Here is a 21,669-nt window from a genome sequence, read left to right on the forward strand (position 1 = left end):
TCCAATAGAATGGATTAACCAAACCAAATAGTCCCAGCCCTAATGTAAAAAGCCCTATGCTTTTAAATCCCAAATAATTTATGGTGCATATCTTTTAATGAAATCAACTAAATGATATCTGGGTCTTACCATTTGTTTTTTGTTGTGTATTCATTATTTAATTAATTCATTCATTCATTAATGGATTACTGACATCATTCATTTGATGAGTAAATATATAATGAATACTTAACAGAGAGAATGTATTCTGAAATGGTTAAGAATATGCTTCTTTGAGCCATATGGCTTGGGTTTATATTTTGCCTCTACAAATTAATAGCTTTGTGCATTGATTTCCCCATTTGAAAAATGAGGAAAATAATGGCACCATTATGGATGAATTAATATATGTGGTTAGCCAGCCCTAGCCTGCCATTGTCATCCCGCTGTATTATAATTTAATAATTATTTGCTATTATTACATATGCTACCTACTGTGGACTCAAATAGTACTTAGTACTTAGTATAACATAAATTTCAAACTTCAAAAGCTATTTTTAAGTCACCTTGAACATGGTAAGCTCGATAAATAGAGCTTTTACTGTCACTATTAATCATTCTCATGTTGTATTTCCCACATCAATCTCTCTGTGTGCACCAATATGCATGTATTTGTTTTACAAGATAGTTTTCTTCCTCATTCTTCGTTCAATTATTTTTGAGTTAACAAGGTAAGTTCCTCAATCTTCTTGTGATTTAAATAAACCAGAAACAATTTGCCAGGCCACAAGCTTAGGCTACTGCAAGTTTGGATCTCTTTATAGAATGGAGCTTCTTTATCACAACAAAGATATGAAAAGGGTGGAAGGATGCCCCTTGCCTCAAGGGTAAGCAAGGTCTGTATTGGTATATTATGTGTAATTCATTAACGTCCAGGCTATGACAAAATATATAAATGATGTGTGCAAATGTTAATTGGGAGACTGCTCAGGTAGTTCTTTGAATAAGAGAGCAACCATAATCCAACAGACTAAAAATATCACCCAAGGGGGTGCCTGGGGTGGCTCATTCGGTTAAGCTTCTAACTTTTGATTTCAGCTCAGGTCATGATCTCAGGATCTTAGATCTAGCCCCATGAAGAGCCCCGTGTGGAGGTCAGAGTGGAGCCCTAGCTTGGGCTCTGTGCTCAATGGGGAGTCTGCTGGAGATTCTCTCTCTCTCTTCCTCACCCTTCCCCTTACCTCCCTCTCATGCATGTGCATTCTCTCTCTCTCTCTCTCTCTCTCTCTCTCTCTCACTTTGTCTCTCAAATAAGTAAATAAATCTTTAAAAACATCACCTAAGAAATTTATCAGCATATCTCCAACTTTGTTCTCTTTTATTTCCTATTTTCTTTCCAACTGTGTTCAAACATCTAGGTCATATTTTAGTGTATTTAGCATCAAGCAAATTTCATTTTAAAAACATTTCCTAAAAAAAAAAAAACATTTCCTAATTTAAAGATAAAATTAAGAAAATTTATGTCACTCAGTTGGATACCCAAGAGCATGCTTTGATTCACAGAGCAAACCAAAACTAGTTATTTGAGGACATTCTGAGCAGCAGAATAAAACTAGACTGATACCATAATAGTCTGTTCCACTTATGTTATACATCTAAAATGTAGTTATATTTGCCCACAGTTTTATAAGTTGGTGAATTTTACTTTAGAGGGAATTCATGTGAAACTTTTTTATATTCTTATTAAAATATTGGTAGAGAAACTCTGAGTATTAATCAACATCATGTTGAGATATTCATTACTATTTTTATGGAGTTACTCCATGATTCTGTCATAAACATTCAGCCACCCAGCTAAGTGTAATGTTAATTTTAGCTGACTAAAGAGTTATACTTTTTGAAGAATAGTTTAGGAATAGTAGATACAATAGTTCCTAAGAATTAGTAAATATTTAAGATTTCTGGTAAAGAGCCATTTACTGGGACATCAGATACCAAGTAAAATTTTATTTTTTCATATTACTCTGATGGGAAAAATAGGCTAAATTGATCATTTACTTTGAGAAATTCATACATAGAATGTTAGAAAATGAAGAATTATAAAATAAGGAATGTATTTCCAAATACATGCCTTAGGAAGACAATTCTTGCAATTGGGAGGTAGATCAATGAGGGAACCAATTCAAAGAGAAAGAAACCAGTTAGAAGAGTATTAAAGATTACTCAGGCAAGAAATGTTTGGATCATCATTTAAGGCAGGGATTAGCAAAGTTTTCTGTAAAGGGTCAATAGTAAATACTTAGTCTTTGCAGGCCATATGGTCTCTGTTACAACTTACTCAACTCTGCCATTCTAGCTTGAAACAGCCATAGAAATGAACGAATATGGCTGTGTTTAATAAATCTACATTTTGGATCCTTAAATTTGAATTGCATATGATTTTCATGTGTCACAAAATATTATTCCAAAATAATAGGGAATTACTTGGAATAGATTGAAAAACAAATCAGTGTTTTCAACCACTTAAAATGTAAAAACGAGCTTTCAGACCACATAAAAATAAGCAATGGGCCAGATCTGGCTCATAACTACAGTTGCCCCTGATCTAAGATAGTGTCAGAGGTACTAAAAAAGAGAGGAAGGGTTTAGTGATATTTAGAAGATAGAATTGACAGGATTAATGACTAATTTAATGTTGGAGGCAGAGGGAGAGGGAATGGCCTTGGATGAATCCAACATTCTGGTTTGGTTAAATGGTCTGATTCACTAAAGGAGAGATTTAGAAATAAGGTGGATAGGGATCCCTGGGTGGCGCAGCGGTTTGGCGCCTGCCTTTGGCCCAGGGCGCGATCCTGGAGACCCGGGATCGAATCCCACGTCAGGCTCCCGGTGCATGGAGCCTGCTTCTCCCTCTGCTTCTCCCTCTGCCTGTGTCTCTGCCTCTCTCTCTCTCTCTCTCTGTGACTATCATAAATAAATAAAAATTAAAAAAAAAAAATAAAAAAAAAAAGTAAAAAGAAATAAGGTGGATAGGAAGGAACTAGAAATTGAGATTTAAACTTGCTACATTAGTATGTCAGTGTGATAGACAAAGGGAAACATTTGAGATTCTTCACTTTTTGGGTATTTTTAGTGAAATAAAAGAGAAGTGGAGTCTCAGGAAAGAGACCTAAAATTATGCATCATTTTATTAGAATGAGTCACAGATATGTAAACATAATCAAGATTTTTAAAAATCACTCAAATTTCATTATCACAAATTAAACATATTTTTAGTTGAGCTGAATAAGATGTTAAAAACTAAATCATGGTATTTGAAGGCAAAAAGCAAATGATACTAAATAGGAAATAATACAACAATCCATCAGGAAAGAACTAGAGGAAAGAGAGCAAGAATGGTGCCCAAACGACAGAGACAAGACTGGCTGACTGTGGTTGCCCAATGGACCTTTGCTCAGTAACCAAGAGAACCAGCTGGAGTTGTGTTAAGCAAAGAAATCCCCAGAGCATCCCAGCTAAGATTTACCATATCACTTTCCTAACCTGCTGGTTCATAGGGCAAGGTCTGTTAATAGCTGGCTTCTCACTTGTTTCAAGGGAGAGATAGAGTTGATGTTAGTTAACTGACTGCTTTTTTTTTTTTTAACTGACTGCTTTTTAGGTTAAACTATCCTTGTATGCCTGAGAAGAATCCAAATTGCTTATTTACATAAAAAGTGAACACCATACTTACATCTAAATGAATATTTATAATACATACTATAAACAAATATTCATATAGCCACCATTTAAATATCTGTGGTTGGGGCACCTGGGTGGCTCAGGGGTTGAGTGTCTGCCTTTGGCTCAGGTCATGATCCCAGGGTCCTGGGATGCAGTCCCACCTCAGGCTTCCCACAGGGAGCCTGCTTCTCCCTCTGCCTATGTCTCTGCCTCTCTCTCCATGTCTCTCATGAATAAACAAATAAAATCTTTAAAAATAAATAAATAAATATCTGTGGTTAAATTGGAAAAGAATATATATATCTTACAAATTATATATTGTAAGTTTTAAATAAAATACAAATGAATTGTAAATTATATTTTATAAATATATTATATATAGTATTACATGTATCTATATCAGTAAATTTAGCTTGCCAGTATTTCATTTAGGATTTTGCATTTAAATTTGTTAGTAGAATATATCTGAAATTTTTCTAATATTGTTCTTGTCTTGTGTTGCTTTCAAGGTTCATTTCTCTTATAGAATAGGTTGGGGGAGTCTTACCTTTTACTTTGTTCTTTGGCAGAATTTATATACAATTGGGGGGTACCTGGGTGGTTCAGTCACTTAAGCATCTGCCTCCAGCTCAGGTCATGATCCCAGGGTCCCTGGATTGAGTCCCAGGTGGGGCTCCCTGCTCAGCGGGAGGCCTGCTTCCTCCTCTCCCTTTGTCCCTCCACTTGTTCTCTCTCTGTCAAATAATAAATAAAATCTTCTTTTAAAATGTATATACAATTGGAAATAGATGTTATTTGAGTATTTGGAACAATCCACCAGTAAAAACATTCTGATTGAACTATTTTTGTGAGTATATTTAAGCTATTAATTGAAATTGTTTAAAGATTGTAAGGCTAGTTATTTATACTGCTTGAGTAAGTTTTGGTAATTTATATTTTCTGCAAAATTATCCATTTTATCTGAATTTTCAAGTTTATAGTCATAATATTCCACATTATTCTCATATTGTGTTCTAATCTCACGCTCTGTTGGATTCTCTCTTATGAATTCCTAATATTAGGAATTTCCCCAACTTTTTTGGAAATTCTTTTATACTAATTCCATATATATATATATATATATATATATATATATATACTAATTCCTAATATTAGAAATTCTTTCCAACTTTTTAGAAATTCTTTCCAAATTTTCTTCAAATTTTATATATCTCCAATTTTCTCCCATTTATAAGGACAGAAATCTTACTGGATTAGGGTCCCACCTTACTCCAGTATGGCCTTATCCTAACTAATTACATATATGATGTCCTTATTTCCAAATAAAATCACATTCTGAGTCACTGATTAGGATTCTAACATGTGAATCTTGAGGGGACACAACTCAACATAACAAGGCCTCAAGCCTATGGCTGTTACTTTTTCTCCTACATTTGCTGAATACTGAGGCTGCTTTAAGAAAGTGCTAAAATTCGAAACCTCTTAAAGTCAGAGCAAAGTTTTCTGTATCTTATGAAACAAAGATTAAAATTGGGTTCTCATCGGGATGTGGGCCCACATAGAATACAACAGACTCCTAGTTGAAACTTGGGAAAGTTAAGGGTTAACCAGAAGTAGACTGTGCCTTTCTAGAGCTGAAATTCAGTCCTGAATCAGCTTGATTAAGTTAAGATGGCCAGCAAGCAATCTCTCTGCCCAGTAAAAAGAAAGATGAACCCTCTCTAGAGGAAAATTTCATCATACGGAACCTCTGCAATTATTTTATGTATAAAAATTACTAGAATCCTCCCAAGATAAGGCTATGAGACCAAAATCAAAAAGGAAATAAAACAATAGAAATAACCTATAAATACTCTAAAATTTAGGTGTAAAATTTAGATGACAAGGACCTTAAAATAATTATGACAAATATTTTCAAAAAGATAAATCAAAAGATGGGAAAATAAAAAGAGATCAGAAATCTCACCAGAGAATTGGAGTCTAAAATCTGAAAAGCTGAAAAACTGAAAATTAACAACTCTTTTTAGATCCATCAGATAAATGAAGACACAGGGTTAACTGTCACTTGGAAAACTGGAAAAGAGAGAGAGGTAAATACGGAGTATCATAGCTTACCTAAAGCAGAAGCTCCTGGAGCCAGTAATCAGTAAAAACACTTAAAGAATAATTGATGAATTAGTGGAGGCTGAGTGTGGACAAGCTTGAGAGTTAAAACTCCTGATGGCTCAGTCCTAGGAGGGACCCACACTTTCATGAGTATTAACTCCAAGAGCCCCAATAGGTTTCTAGAGTAAAGAGCAGAAAAAGCTTTTGCACATGCATCATTCAAGGGGGAAAAAATAAATAACCATTTTGAAACATCCCCAAAGAGCCACCCACAAGGGAAACTGCCTTACAAGAGTGTTAGTCAATCCAGCCTGTTCTAGACTTCTTGTCTCCACAGAGGAGAAAAAAAAACTAAGCAATTCTTTTGAAGGTCACATCCCAGGGCAACACTGGGTCAATTTAAAAACATGGAGATTTAATAATAAATTATAGAATGCTTTTCCTTCTTAATAGTTTACTCTTCCATCAGCAGGACTCCAGTATAAAACAGTGTATTACAACTGAGTGCTGTAAAATAGACTCTAAGAAGAAGGTTTTAGGAAAATATTAGAAACAATGTAACAGTGCAGCAACACTTAATGAAATAAAGAGTTGGAGAAAACCTATCAGCCTAGAGTCTAAACAATTGAAAAGAAGGTAGAAAAAAATAGAGCAAATAAACCAATTGCAAGGTGTTAGATGTAAATAAAAACATATAAAAATCACATTAAATATGGATAGCCTACATATTCCAAATAAAAAGCAGAGATTGTCAGGTGGAATTTTTTAAAAATTAAGAACCAGTTATTCACTACCTGTAAGAAGCTCACTTTTAACAATACACAAGTAGGTTAATAGTAAAAAGATGGAAAAATATATAAATACAAAGTAATCATAATTATAATGATACATATATAGTGTGAATTAAAAGAGAGACAGAAAGGTTATATTAATATATAACAAAATGTATTTCAGAGCAGAGAATATTCCCACGGTTAAAAAGAGTTTTCTAATAATGACCATAGGGCTAATTAGTCAAGAAAACATAACAATCCTAAATGTTTATGCTTCAAAATACAAGACATAAAATTACCAGAAGAAAAAGACATATGTACAATTATTGCTGGAGATTTCAACAGACCTCTTTCAATTATCAAACAATAGAAAATAATTGGAGATATAATACTTGAACAATACAATCAACCAGCTTGACCTAGTTGACATTTATAGAACTCTCCACCCAACAACAGCAAACTTCATGTGTACTCATAACATTAACCATAGTTCTAGAACACAAAACAAATATGTAGCTTTATCAAGTTGTTTTCTATAGACCCACTGGCTAAAGAAGGAAAGTCTTTAGACCTGAGATTACAAAAGAATCTGCACCATTTAGTAACCTTCACTGGAAGTGGATTACTGGAACACCACAATGTTCATCAGTAACTATTCAAAGACAGTAGGCAAGGGAAAACTTCTGGGTGGGAAAAATCAAAATTATTTTATCTCAGTGTCACAGAAAGATGAGCACTAATACTCTATCTTAACTGCTACCTTATAATTTTAGCAGTCACTTGGAATTTGGGCAGAAAAGATTAGATATTCATGATAACATTTGAGGAAGGGGTAAGGAAATAGACCTCTCAGAATCAGCCCAGTGTGTAAATATGTTTGTGTGCCATTTGAATGCTCACCCAAACTGTTAAAGAAGGCTCTCAACAATAGATGATGACTTGTTTTATGCAGGTCATTCAGTCTCTTCTCCAGCCATTCCAAGAATGTGCAAAATGGGCTCATGAACAAAACTGTCATTGTAGCAGGGATGGGACCATGCATATATTCAACACAAACACTTGCCTCACCAAGTCTGATCTAGATAAGGATATGCTGTGTGCTTACCTTGGTCACCAGAAGTCAACACTGAGTTCCCTATACAGCACTGTGCTTCAGATGTACTAACCTCAATCTGAAGTCAGACTGAATACCCCGGACCCTTTGCAACATGAAGGAGTCAGAGATTTTCCTGCATGGAATAGGTACCTAGTATGAATATCCACTTTCCCTTCTGTCCACTAAGGATTCTGCTAATAACACTATATGCAGAATTTATTAAATTGCCCTTTTTTAAAACCATAACTGTGTCTCTTTCAATACTGCTTCTAAATAAGAAAATGATCTTGGTGAAAAAGATGTGGGGAAATTTGCTAATACCCACAGGCCTTATTAATCATGACATGCACCCCATTACTTGGAAGCAGCTGGCTTTATGGAACAATGTATTGTCCTATTGAAGATTCAGTATTAGTACCATCTGAGACAGCACTTAGCAAAGTTAGAGTACTATTTGCTTACAGGATGCAGTATATGCTCTGAGTGAATAAACAATATACAGTGTTGTTTTTCACATAGCCAGTCTTCATTGATTGTGGGAGTAAGGGGAATTTCACCAAAGGGTAAAAGTAGGCGTGGCTTTGTCACTATTATACCCAGGGACTCACTCACATTTTTTGCAACCTATCCCCCTACTTTGGGCACTGCATATTACTAAGTCTAAATCCTGAAGAAATATTTTCACTCAGAATATTTCCACTGAATTAGAAGTTGAGTATTTTAAAAATTCACACTATTGGACAAGTAGTTTTTTAAAAGGAGGGATAGTTCCTGAGTTGGCTATGGTAATTAATTCAGGTTCTCAAGAGTAAACAGAATTGCTGCTCAATAGTGCATCCGAAAGGACAATGTCTGGAACTCAGAGATGCTCTTGATGATAAAAATTAACAAAAAAACTCTAGTACCATGCAGGAAAAACCATTCCGAGTTAAGATGCCTCAGGAATGAAGGCTTGCATCAGCACACCAGGTACAGTACAGAATGCTTCCTAGGTAAGATGTTTACTGTATAGAAAAATCATGGAGTGGGGACACCCTGCCAGTAAGTGGAAACAAGTATACAAAATACAGTAAGGATTTGTGGATAAAGTAAAATCTACCCACAAGGAGACAAGGGAGGTAAAGCTGAGCAGCGTTCTTCAAAGTGTGTTCTCCAGACCCATGCAGACCTATGAATTTAGTGTTACCAGTCTACACAAGTAATGTATGGAAATTGAGTGTTACTGTGTAGAAGATTTTATGGCAACATAGAGTAACTTTACTGTTATGAACAATTGGAGAAAAATGTAAACAGGGTAGTTGAAGAAGGAAGTTACAGATATCAACCATGGCCTTTGATCTTTGGCAGAAATGAGGACTGTGATATCCAACTCTTTTGTTCTTGCTGTGTCATGTATATATATTCATTAATATGTATGTAGATCCATCAATTTTCCTTTTCCTTTTTACTCTCTTTTATTTCTTCATATGTTAGCACTCATGAAATGTGCATGTAAATTTTTGCACTGTAGACATCTGAGAAACTGGAAAGCATCTTACAATAGCATGTTATGGCTTAATGACAGTGTTTCTTCTTTTTAAAATTTGTGGGGTTTTTTTTAGATTGTATTTATTTATTCATGAGAGACACACACAGAGAGAGAGGCAGAGACACAGGCAGAGGGTGAAGAAGCAGGCTCCATGCAGGGAGCCCGATGTGGGACTCAATCCCGGGACTCCAGGATCGCGCCCTGGGCCAAAGGCAGGTGCTAAACCACTGAGCCACCCAGGGATCTCCTCTTTTTAAATTTTGAAGTGGAATAGCATTAATAAGATGAAACTTGCAAATGATACATGTCTCAGATTGTTCAAATTCAATAAATATATTTTACTGGCAGTGGTTAACTTTAAAATCTAGTATCAAAAATTACAGAAAACCAACATGAGATTGTGCCTATAACGGAGAGGAGTAAACATCACCCAAAAATGCTGAAATCAGTCAGTAAATAATGAGACTGAATCTTGCTCTTTTGAAGAGAATGTGAGGATGTTTTCATTTTTGAGGGATAGTTGTGTTATGTTAGATAGGAGTGTGCAGTTGATGCTATAATTTTTTGGGAGGCTGCATATAAAGGAAGGATACATATCAGGAAATCAACAAGTAGACTGGACTAGCCATCAGCTGTATGTCACTCTAAAAATCTTTTGCTTCTCCAGTCATTGTAAATCCCATGTTCTTCAATGAAACACCAAAACTATAACTTCCAATCACTTGCAAGCAGGCTTGCAAGTACTGGCTTTCACCAAGCAAAAGCACCCAAGGCACACAAGATGGAGGAGAGAAAAAAAAAAAAAGAAAATTTGAACAACTCATGTGGTAAAGGAGAAATGTAAGTCACAAGCTATAAGATTCATGTGATTGCCAAAGCCACGCTAAAGAATGCAAATCTCATTTCTTCAAATGTTGGATTATCTCAATGGTCCCTTGTTTGAAAGTCACGCTACAGAGTATATGGAGATTGTTCCAAGCTGGAGATTAATAAGATAGGGATGGCAGAAAGTCAATAAGACAGTAAGTCTAGGGCTGCAGGAAAGAAATTTAAGGTATTTAGTAGGGTCTAAGACAAAGCAATGGACTTAAAAGTTAGAAAAAAGTGGAATAGTGATAATAAGCACCTAATAAATAAGAGGAGGGATAATACAATATATATATATTATATAATATATAGAAGACAAAACAGATACAGAAAAACACAAATACTGTACAGCTTGTTTTAATGACATCTCCGTGTTAGGAATAATCTTTCATCTGTTGTCCACTTCTTTGTTGCTATTGCCAGTAGGTCCTAAAAGCCATACCCTTGGGGATAGGTCAGCCCTGGGAATGAAGAGAACTCCAATGGCAGAATTATCCCTTTTCTGTCTCATTTTGGAGCTCTCTTCTGATTTTGGAGCTATCTCGTTCTTGAAGAGAAGCTTTACTCATTGTTTTTTCTCTCTCTTTTTTAAAAAACACATTAAATTTAAATAGAATACAGTCTCTAGAGGACATATCCCTTGTAGTAGGGGACTTCAGCTAATAGATTCCTAGAAAAGCCTCTGAGAATCCATGCTGCCAGCTTCTGTGGTGTTGATGCTGAGCTTAGACTGAAGTACAAAGTTCAGTTAACAGAATGCCTTTCTAGAATAAGGTCAAAGCAAAGTACAAAAATTCATTCATTAATTTCTGCCCCAAGTGCTTTTAGTTAAAGTGTGGCCAATTAAAAACAAACAAACAGAGATACAAAAATCTATGACACTTATTCTGTTGATAACTGAGGTCTGTGTCTTACTCCCTCATATCTAAGTGGGTTGTGTCACTGCACTGACAAATAGAATCAAAAAGAAGTGGCAGTTCTGGGCCTTGGCTCTATGAGACTGAAAGCTTTCATTCCTCTCTCCAGAACACTTGCTGTTGGCCCCTCTTTGCCATAGGAGCCCCTAGGTAAGAGGTTCTAGTATCTACAGGAGAAACTGCATGGCAATGCCCTGATACTGCACGGAGAGGGATGCAACTGAATCAGTCTCCTCAGCCTTTTTTGCCAAGACTCCAGGTATGATAGTGAACTCGTCTTTGACCCTTGAGACCAGCCTAAGCCATCAGCCAAGTACCACTGAAAGAACCCCAGTCAATGTTATACGGAACAGAAGGGCCCAACTGTGTTCTGCCCAAATGCCCGATATATAAAATCATGGGATATAATTAAATGGTTGTTATTTCAAGCCACCAGGTTTGGGGATAGTCTGTTACACAGTAATAATCTGAAAAAGAAGTATGGCTGAAAATCTGTGTGTAAAGACTATTTTTATAAATCTGCTATAAATTTCTCCTTAATTTACCTCATAATTTAGAGCTACCTTCTGTTCCTTTTGGTGAGTACTTTAAGAATTGTTGTCCTTAAGTCCCTCTGTTAATGACCTGCAAAAATAAGCTTATCTTCATATGGGAGTTTCATACCTGAAGCAATAAAATGAGTAATCTTTTATTAAAAATAATATAAAGCACAAATCTTCCTCTTCTCTCTGTTCTCACTCCTGTTTTACTTCTAAGTAAAGCATGTAAGTAAAGCATTTACATTCCTATGTTTTATAATTACTCAGACACATATCATTGTGCATATTTAAAAAAAAAACAGTAGGGTAATGTTCCCTGCAATGGCTTCTTTCCAAGTTTGATCCACCTAACGCCCACAGGCAGAGTGGGTGAAGCGATTTGCCAATCCGTAAAGCATTTGGGATCCTCCTGGGTAAAATGTGGTGTTGGAATTATAAGACCATTATCATTAACAATTGGCAGGAGGCGCCTCTCATTTCTCCTGGAGAGATTACAAGGGTTGAAGGATGTTTCCCTTAATCACCACACTGACCTCACCTGACAGAGGCTAGTGCTACTTGAAAGCGAGCCCACTGGCCGGGTCCCTGAGGTCCGAGCATCCCCTTGCTCTGAGCAGCAGGGACACAGTCCGGGGTAAGGAAATGAAATTCCTATGCCAGACAAAAGGGTTATGGCAGTTGGTGGTCATTACTCAGAATATTGCTTCTGGGGGAATTAGATGTGAGAAATGTCATAGAAGAAGGAAGAGATACATTTAGGACAGTTTCATCCATCAGCCTCATCAATCTGTGCACCTAACACAGACACCCTGGTACAGCATCTCTGGCCCCCATAGGAGTTGACATGTATAAGCTACATGATATAAGCCAGTGTTTAGTCATTGAGTAAAACAATAGTAACTATCATTATGGAATACGTACGGTGTGCTCGGCACTCTACCTTTTCTCATTTAGTCGTGATAGTAGTTCTATAAATTGGAAGTATTTTTCACTATATAGATGAGCCCACTGAGGCTGTGAGAAGTTTAGTAAACTGCCCTGGATTATATAGCTCAGAAATGGCATAAATGGAATTCAGCCACTTTCTGATACAGAGTTGCTGCTCTTTCACTTCTATAAATTGATAAAACAGCCTTAGAATTTAGATTCATCTGCTTAAAAAAAATCAAACAAGAAAATAAACAATAACTAGAAATGCAAGAGCATTGAAAGAAAGATTGTTTGCTATAGTGAGAATTCTAGAAATATTATCTACGAATAAGGAAACAGTGAAGTAAATCCTTGACAAACATAAAAGCGGTAAAGAAGAGAGAGCTTACTATTGTCTAAGTATAGCTCAATGTACTTGTACACTAACTTGTTTCATCCTCCACAATGACCCTATGAGATAGACATTATTAATAGCCCCATCTTACCAATGAGGAAACTGAGGCATTCAGAAATTAAGTCACGTGCTCAAGTTTACACAGCCAGTAGGTTAGCCAGGTGTTGAGTCAGGATCCTAACCTTGGAGTCTAGTCTCTTAGTCTCCAATGCACTGGCTGGAATTGGAATGCTAGTTCTGCCTCTTTCTAGTTTGGTTCCTTAACCTTCCAGAGTCAGATTTCCTTCATCTCTACAAAGGGGATGATGATACCCAACCTAGGAAATCACTGGGAGGATTACACATCTGGTCAACAACACATCAACAAGCACCATGCTTGGCCCATAACCTTCCTCCCACATTCTTGGCTAGTCCCCCACTTGTTTCTTCCTTCCTTTTGTTCTCCTTCATGCTCTTTCCTCTACCCTTATCCTCTCCCACATTGATTCATTAGGGCCGGCTCTGTGTGTATCCCCAAAGGCATTAGAGTAGGCTTCCTGACTTCCAGCTAGGGGTGATGCTCAGACCCTGTTCCACGTTCTGTTCTTCCTCCCCCTTCATCCGAGCTCATGTCACTAAAGGTCATTTATGTATGAAGTCTGATTGAAGCCCCCCGTTGAGAAAATATCTGTTGCTCTAAGGATTGAAACTCCCCCAGTGGAGAGTTCCAGCAAGTCACTGCAGGAAATGCTGGTACCAGAACTGGGGTTGCTCCAACTCCGTGTATTTGGTGACAACACCATTGTCACAAAGTCTGCTTTCGGATTCATCTGCATTAGGCCCATAGAACCAGAGCTGAGGAAACATCAGCTGGGCTGGCACAGTCCTTATTTCTTTCATGTCCCCCTTGTCAACAGTTTGAAAGTGAGATGGCTAATTTTGTGCCTGACAAGAAAGGACGGATCATTTTCTCAGATGCTGTTATCAGCAGAGTCAGAGCTGGTACACTCTCTGAGGGAGTCCCTGAACCACAGGTTACTGGCAGGCAGACAAACACTCGCTGACAGCCATTTGTGACCAACTATGAAACACCATCTGCTGTGGTTGGGGGAGGAAGGGCTCCAGCAAGTGAGAGCCACTGTAGAACCTTTCCCCGTGTTAACTCAGGGTGGCCTGTAGGTACCCCCAGAGGAAAACCAGTTTTGTATTCCTGGATAGTGTGTCTCATCCAGATTCATACATACATAAATGAGAGAATATGGATATTTTTTCGAGGAGTCGAAAAAATTTAAATCTATCTTTATGTGAAAATACAAACATTAAACCACTGAATGCAGCAAAACAATATTGTGAAACAAATACTGTACAGATCTGGGTAAACGTCCTTTGTAGATTTGAACTAACTTGGGCATGGACACCATCAAAAGGACAGCAAAGACTGGATTGATAGGTCTTTGAGGTTTGAGTTTGGGATTAAAAAAATCTTATCATTTCTGCATTTTGGGGGAGGAGAGGGGGCTGACAATTTCTGGAAGGAGTTTTACTTTATCACTCAAGATGTACATCAAGAGAAGTAGTTATTTATAATGAGTGACAGAAACATTATTCAGAAGAGAAAGACACTTTCCTGGGAGGAAAGATTTCAGGTCTTAAAGATACTCAAGAAAAGGAAGTCTTTTTTGCTCATTAACTTGAATAAGGCACACAGCCAGTGGCATATGCCAACCCTCTCCCTCTCTGGTTGGAAGTCTGGGTTTTCATTTTTAGGAGTCGTAATAGTCTTGTGTCTCATGATTAAGTAATGAGAGCTGGCATCAAAGTATCTGAAGTTTAGCTGATCTTGCATTTATCCTCATAGGCCAAGGAACATTGTAAAACAAAATGATTTGAAGCCAAATGTGCAAGCAAATATAGATGAATAGATAGAGAGAAGAAAGAAAGAAAGAAAGAAAGAAAGAAAGAAAGAAAGAAAGAAACAAAGAAAGATGTAGATACACACACACACACAATACTGGTTCTTTCTGACTCTCTGCTTGAACTCAGGGCCTCGGCAGGAGTTACAATGTTTGCTGGTGGAAAATACTTTCCCCAGATTAAAATATCTGAGTTCTGTATTCTAGCTCCCAGCTGAAAAGCCAACCTATTACTGAATCGTTCTGGTTAAACCTATCAGAATGTCCATACTTATGTCCTTTCCAAGTTCTTAAGATGGGAGATAGCAGGGATATGTGTCCTTGCATTTTAATCTCCTAGAACAGAAAAGGAGCTTCTGTTCCAAAGCTGAAATTCAATAACCTCAAGAGAAGAATCCAGCTCATCCCTGAAATCTGTGCCTCAGAGGGAGGGGAGGATGGGGGTGGCAGTCCAGGCCTTGATGAATCCCATTACACCAAAGCGTGGGTATGACCTGCTCAGGGGAACAGAACACAGCGGTGATGGAGGATAGGGGAAAAAAAGATTTAAATGTGCTTTCACTTATGGCCGTGCAATATGAAAAACAAATCTAAACATTTGTCTGTAGAATCAGGTGATGATTGGCTGTCTGCTGTCTCAAGGGGGGCAGCAAAATGGTCCATGCACCTGCCACCTAATTCAGTTTAAAACCTGACACATTTACCAAGAGTGGGCTGGCATAATGAAGTTCATTCAGGCTGTCAGTGGAGTCAATAACTTATCCCCAACTGCTTTTGTTTCAGCAGCGGCAGTCCCTCTGATCGGCTGAGGTACTTATTCAAGTAAAATTTATTTTCAATTGCCGGCCATAATGCCGTGGGCACAAGCCTGGCTTTGACAGAACCTTTTGCTCAAGGCTACGCTATTGTTAGAGTTTGTGTCCATTGTCTGGGGTCTTTGATCTGTCAAAGCTGCTTAACAAGCTGGTTAAAAACTGTTTCAGATAACAGGTGTGTCCTTTGAGGGCACAGGGACATTTTTCAGCTCCTTCAAAAGACTGGTTTGAGGATTGACTAAAATTTACAAGCTGGTTGGTGGTGATGTATGTACAGCACTTTTAAAACAAGAAACTGGGATTTAATGTCTTTACTTCCTCAGATTTCTGCAACAAGCAATCTTTTTAGATGGGAGATTTAAGAGGCTTGTTGTTATTGTTGTTTCAGCAAATCAAGTGTTAAATTGTATGTAGATTTGTATGGAATCAGGGCGAAAGTTGAACGTGCACTAGAGGTGGGAGAGGCAGCTATGGGCACCCATGCAAAGGCCCTGTGGTCGCTGATGGCCACCCAATTACTTCCGAAAATCAAAAAGTCTTCTCACTTCCAGAAAGGCAATCTGACAGCAAAGGGGGACAGGCATGCTCTGGAGAGTGTTGAAAATGTACTCCTTTTGCTAACTATTGGGTCAGAAAAGAAACAAAACAAAATTAGGTATGACAAAGGTTTTCTGGGGGGAGCCACGTGATTTCTCCCTATCAGTTTCAGAAGCCCCTTCATATTTTTCTGAGGGTGAATACACACTCAGCCGCCTCTTTTCAAGCTTATCATAAGCCTTCTTACTCCCTCCCCTTTTACGGCAGTAATTTTGTTTTGGCTGAAGATTAATGGGGCTAAAAAGATGTAGAGCCTGAACCAGGGGCACAACTGGGTCATTTACACTATTCATCTGCATAAAGCTGCTTCAAGTTCACCCGACCTTCTTTGGGAAACAGTAAAAACTAAAGTCTTCCCTCTGGGTGGAAACTGTGGCGACATACCACACCGCTAATTTTTTAGATATTTCTAATATTTCTAGATATTTCTAACTTTTATCAGAAATGGGGAATTTAAAATTCAAGGACCCAACTATATCTTTTTCATCTAAAAATCATCCCTGAAGAAGCAAATCCACAAAATTTGCCTAAAATAATCATGCGCATTAGTTTTCTTTCTAAAGTAGTTAAGTCTACTTTATAATAGATGCAGCTGTTATACCAGAAAGAAGTTTCTTTAAAGGTCTCCACTAAAGGAGGTTTAAAAAGGAAACAAGTAGAAAATTTGTATTTAAAAAATATCTTTTTAAACTGGTTTCTTATTCCCCAAAACAAAGCAAAAGAAAATAAAGCAGAAGGAACATAACTAATGTGCTTACTACATGTAAAAAAGCCCTTACAATATGCAAGAAAATCTTCACTACATATAAATGTTTCATGTGTTGTAGAGACATCTCCAATAATGGGAAAAAGGAGGGAGAATTAATAAATCACTTGAGGAAATGTGGGTAGTTATAAAGGGAGAAAAATCAATTCTGGTTCTCACCCTGCATCATGCTCAGAAATAACTCCCAGGGAGAGACACTGTAGTTCACATTTAAGTGGAAGCTGGAGTTTTTAAATTTGGGCAAGATATTAGTTTCTCTGAATGTCCTACATAAATTGCTGCTCATTCATAAAATGAGGGCAAATATTTGAGATACCTCAAGAGAGTGTTTGGGGATAAAATATGAGAACTATGAAAAAAGAAATTTGGCCCTCTAGGTATTACTAGCTGTTACTACTGAGTCACATCACATAATTACTAATAATTACTAATACAAAGATCAATTATTACTAATTTTGGGATATAAAAGGATTTGCTAAAGCATAAAGATAATTTTTAAAAAGCAGATTCATGGCTATAACAACATGTATCCATAAATTCTCTAGGAATTAAAAAAAAGTAGCCAAAAGAAATTAAATACAAGAAAAAAAATTTCAAGAACAAAACAGAAAACAAAGAATTAAAAATAAGCAAATAAACAACAAGTCACCAAAGTTAAAAGGCAGATGACAACCTAGAAAAGACATTTTTAAGGAAAGGTTTTCCACCTTCTGTATAACTTCGTGAAATACTAAGTTGTCAGTAGTTAATTTGGTAAGAAAACATAAACTGATAATTTCCATGGAAGGAAATACTATTTTCTTTTTTCTTTTTTTTATTTATGATAGTCACAGAGAGAGAGAGAGAGAGAGGCAGAGACACAGGCAGAGGGAGAAGCAGGTTCCATGCACCGGGAGCCCGATGTGGGATTCGATCCCGGGTCTCCAGGATCGCGCCCTGGGCCAAAGGCAGGCGCCAAACCGCTGCGCCACCCAGGGATCCCGAAATACTATTTTCTGATGATTGTAACATCAGATTATGAACTCTGGAAGGCTCAGGAATTTTATCTACATTTGTTTACTACAGTTTTTCTGGAATCTTGAAAAGAACCTACTACACAGCCTCTGCAATGCCTCCTGTCTTCATTACTTAGTGGAAAAATGTCCTTTGTTATTAAAGAAATGCATTTTTTTTCACCAATCATTTCCTTTATTCTGTGGCACTTCAATAAAGTAAGTAGACTTGTGCATGATTTATGTTAATTTATACATGATGGTGGGAATTAAGACCAAAGAAAGGCTTCTGGGGGGAATTCCTGCTCTTTATTTCCTAAGATATTCAGGGCAGGGGCTGACTTCTCTGGACTTCCCCACACTTCCTAACCAACAGTCGGCCTGAATGGACATTGGCCAAATGTTCCGAGCAGCGTCTGGAAGAGAGGCAATCTGTTTAGAACAACCCAATCACCTCTTCAGTTTCAGGGTCCAAATCAGTATCATAGAAACAGGGCCAAGTGGGGAGTCCAGGCATTGTGCTCATCATCCCTACCAAGGGGTACAGAAAATCAGCCTGACGCTGGTGCGGATGCTACAAATGGGCAACACAAAGCCTGTGGGCACACCCTTTTGCTCTGGGTTATGAGACAAGGACAAGTGTGTTTTGGCCATGCAGATAGGCAAGTTCCCAAAGTCCTGTTTTGTGTAGACTTCAGCTTTGTAGTGAGCTTCAGGAAGCAATTCTATGTTGTCAGCCCCACAGATTTTCTGCGCAATGATCCTGATTTTATCCTCAACTGGGAGCTTGAGGTCATAAAGGAACTGGAAAATGCTGGGTGCCTGAGGTCATAAAGGAACTGGAAACTGCTGGGTGCCTGAGCTGCTCTCCGGAAGGCCCGAGCTAGGGCTAAGGTGCCCATACCCCCTTCTGCCCCATGAGTGCATTTCACAGCATCAAAAGCCCCATGTTCTTTGGCAAGGCCGCTGACAACGTCCAGCTCAGCCTCTTATCTTTTTCCTTTTTTAAAAATGATTTTATTTATTTATTAGAGAGAGTGAGCAAGACAGAAAGAAGAGAGAGAGAGAGCATGAGCGAGGGTGGAGAGGGGTTAGGGAGAGGGAGAAGCAGACCCTCCTGTTAAGCAGGGAGCCCAACATGAGGCTTGATCCCAGGACACTGAGATGGTGACCTGAGCTGAAGACAGACACTTAACTGACTGAGCCACCCAGGTGCTTAAAGATTTTACTTAATTTATTCATGAGAAAGAGAGAGAGAGAGAGAGGCAGAGACACAGGCAGAGGGAGAAGCAGGCTCCATGAGGGACCCTGACATGGGACTCTATCCCGGGACTCCAGGATCATGCCTTGGGCCAAAGGCAGGTGCTAAACTGCTGAGCCACCCAGGCGTCTTGAATGCATTCACAGCCACCACCATGGGAACCCCAAATATTCTGACATTTTCAATTTTTCTTTAAGTTACTGAAGCTTTTTTCAAGCAGCTCCAGGTTCTCCTCTATGTAAGCCTTGGGAAGAGGCAGTCCTGCTGTAACCGTGGGGCTGCCTCCATGCCCTGTAAGAGCCCTGACAGCCGCAACAAGCTCCACTACGTGAGGGCGGGGACCAGAAACCTGCATTTGATGTTAAAAAACTTTTCCATTCCAATGTCTGCTCCAAATCCTGCTCAGTCACCATGAACCCTTCAGGGCCAAGCTTGAGTGCCATGATGGCAAATGGTTCAGCATGAATGAATCCTGGAGTGCCCTCTAATGTCTGCATGAGATTGGGCTTGATTGCACCCTTTATAAGCACTGTCAATGCACCACTCACCCCCAGATCTTCGGTACTGATAGGCTCCCCTTTCTTACTGGATGCCAACACCATTTTGCTCAGTCTTTCTCTCTCATGTCTTCTAGCGAACTGGTGAGAGCCAGCACAGCCATGATCTTACTGGCCACAGAGATACCAAACTGGGCCATCTGTGTATGCCCTTCTCCGTTGGAGCCTGATTGTGATCTTCCTTAGAAGAATCTATCATTGGTATCCAATACTCTTTGCCAAGTTATGGTTTCTGGATCAATGTCCAATCTTGCAAATCTGTTTATCTCGGTCATCAGTCAGTGGGGTAGGGTCAGTTTTTTCAATACTCAGTCGCTGTAACCTTCGGATTTGGATATCAGAGAACTTTCTCACTCCATTTATTGATGGTACCAAATGATTAAAGAGACCCTTGTCTGTCTGCGTCAGTTTGTGGAACATCTGGGCATCGATGGCTGCAGCGACAAGGTTATTCGCTGCAGTGATGGCATGGATGTCACCAGTGAGGTAGAGATCAAACTGTTCCATAGGAATGACCTGTGAGTAGCCACCTCTTGCAATGCCATCTTTTATTCCAAAGGTGGTGCCCTGAGAAGGCTGTCGTACACACGCAAAGACGTTCTGATGAAGATGGGTGCCAAGGGCCTGCACCAGCCCAATGGTGGCTGTGCTTTTCCCTTCTCCCAGGGGCATTGGGGGTGATTCCAGTCACCACCAGGTATTTCCCATCAGACTGGTGCTTCAGGCGTTCCAGTGCTGACACTGGAGATTAAGGTTGTTATATTGAATCATCCACTTTCCTGGCTTAAATTTCTCCAGGAAACGCTTTGCTCTCCACTGTGCTCTGCATTAGCATTGTTGCCATCTTGGGCCCCATGCTGCCAGGAACAGGAGTGATGAAGCCTGCCCTCTCTTTGGCCTCATTGTATGCCACATCACCTACCACTTTTCTCCCATTTGGTTTTGTATCACCTGTAAATATAATTGATCCTGCAGTCGATGACTATTGCAGGTTAGATCCACTCCCCTTTTACCATTTCTGGCTGACCAGTTGCTACCACCAGGATGTCACCTTTATTTACCTCCTTGCCTAGTTTGGCATTCTTGGAGTGGTCACTGTGGCATGGTTCCACAGAACCAGGTCATGCATCAGAGCACCAACTATCTTACTGAGCCCAACCACTACAGCGTACCTTCCAGCAACCTATACCCCTGTCTCTTTGATGAGTTCCAAGCATCCTTTAGGTGTACAATGGATGAAACAGTCATTCAGGTCACCTCTAGCAAGTTTTCCAGCACTGATGCTAGTCAACCTATCCACATCCTTTTCAGGTACAACAGCATTGACCACTGCTTCAGTGTTAATGGGGTTCTCCGAATCTAAAGGCAGCTGCACTATGAAACCATGGACAGTGAGGTCTTCATTCAATGATGCAACATACTTTAACACCTCAGATTCTTCTGTGACTGTTCTTGGTCATTTAATGTGTGTGCTCTGATCCCAATCTCTTCAGCAGCTTTCAGCTTCACATTTATATAAAGATTAGAATCATCTCTGTCCTTAACCTGTAAATTTGCCAGGACTGGTGTAAAACCAGAACTTGCTCCTTCATCTGAATGACTTGGTTCTTCAGTCTCTCCCTTATTTGCGCAAAGACCACCTTCCCGTTCAGGATTTCTGCTGATATCATGACCTTTATTAGTCTGCTGCCCACGACAGACACCACCAAAATTGATGATTGACTAGCTCCCAAGAAATGCAATTTTAAGCAGGTATGTAAGATGATAACCCTAAGTACAAAGAGAGCAGTATACACCAAACTGGTTATTCAAACTTATTTATAATAATGAGACACTGGAGAAAGACTCGGTAAACAAGTATGGAGAAAAGGGATATTTTTATCTTATAAAAGGAAAAAAATGATCTTAATTCTTCTCCTTCCAATGTTCATTTTAAA

At 38.7% G+C, this 21,669-nt stretch overlaps 1 pseudogene; it reads right to left on the reverse strand.

Moving 5' to 3' along the window:
* Window positions 1-18,350: 18,350 nt before the first annotated feature.
* On the reverse strand, window positions 18,351-21,402 carry LOC129509283 (C-1-tetrahydrofolate synthase, cytoplasmic-like; annotated as a pseudogene).
* Window positions 21,403-21,669: the final 267 nt, after the last annotated feature.

The sequence above is a fragment of the Nyctereutes procyonoides genome, unplaced genomic scaffold, assembly GCF_905146905.1.
Source record: "Nyctereutes procyonoides isolate TBG_1078 unplaced genomic scaffold, NYPRO_anot_genome, whole genome shotgun sequence".
NCBI lineage: Eukaryota > Metazoa > Chordata > Mammalia > Carnivora > Canidae > Nyctereutes > Nyctereutes procyonoides.